This window comes from Amblyomma americanum, chromosome 11 (genome assembly GCF_052857255.1).
Source record: "Amblyomma americanum isolate KBUSLIRL-KWMA chromosome 11, ASM5285725v1, whole genome shotgun sequence".
NCBI lineage: Eukaryota > Metazoa > Arthropoda > Arachnida > Ixodida > Ixodidae > Amblyomma > Amblyomma americanum.
The window spans coordinates 50,505,324-50,506,622 of NC_135507.1; positions in this window are offsets into that span (position 1 = coordinate 50,505,324).

Sequence of the window (1,299 nt, forward strand, 5' to 3'; positions counted from 1 at the left end):
GAGGCTATCGTGATACTCCCGATAAAAGGCTGATGACCTGAGTGATGCGTTTAGCGCATGTCGAAAAAAAAGGATAGAACAGAACAATCCGGCCATCACAATGAATGAGATGATCTGGTTAATTCTCGACCCTGGAGCTTGATTAGCATTCGGTTTTGGACTCCACATGGTGACAGCAGGAGCTTAGTATCGACTGTTTTAAGTGATTGTGTTTTCAGCCATGCAGATCAGCCAGATGTAAGGTTTGTGCCTGCTTCGTGGTCCACATTCAGCATTTAAGTGTCGCTATACGGTGGACCAATTGCCGGCAGAATCCGGAAGGCTAACCCCACCAGCCTCAGCCTCTCCTTAGCATTTGTCACGAACCGAAGGCTAAGGCCTATGCACGCAAAAAACGGCAAGCGCGGAAGTGTGCTTCGTAGGGGCGGGGTCTTTGCCTCGCCGTGTCGAGCGTTAGGGTTGGGGCAGATCGCCCGCTCTGGTCGGCTCAGGTCGATCTGCGGTGAAACCGAGTGGCGAGATCCAGGAACTATTGGCTTACGTCAAAAGCGGACGGAAGGTAGCCAAGCTAAAGAGTTGGCATGAAAATGAACGGCAGCGCCTTCACCAAAAGATAGCGTAGTGGCAAGCCTTAGAACAAACGTAATATCTTTGCCAAAAGTAACCGGGCAAAGGTGGTTTCTTTCTTAGTCGCGTCGCGAAGCACTTATTGCAGCTCGTAAGCTTCGAATCTGTGTAAAGTAAGGCGAGCCCTTGTCCTCACGTTCTGACACATTTAGGTCTTTAAGGGTGCGGTAAAGGTTACATTATACGCTTGAGAAGCAAAAACCTGTTGCTCGGTTACTTTTGGCAAAGGAATACGTCATACGATGACGCATAGTTCGGTGGCCAGCGTGCCTAGCGCGAGGACTCCGTCCTAGTGGTCGTTCGTCTTTTGAGACATGACACGTACCTACAATCGTGGATTGGCCTAGATTTTGTTATGAATGCCATATAAATTAATTGACATTAATGGAATGTAAAAGCGGGAATTATGCGCAAAGCGCCACTGCCCGCTTTGTCGTCTTCTGGTATAAAATAATGTATTTACTGGCGCATCATAAGCACGCAAGCTATTTGAGCACGAAGGGATAGGAAGATGAAGCACAAAACCTAGCTCGAGGAAGATTCAGAAGAAGTTGTTTTCTCGATAGGCTGGCCGCACTGTCCGCTCTCGTGGTACATTTCTCCCGAAGCCTTTCTCTACTCAGACGTTAACGGCCACTCGACGCAAGGCCTTGAGGAGGAACCTCTGGTGCC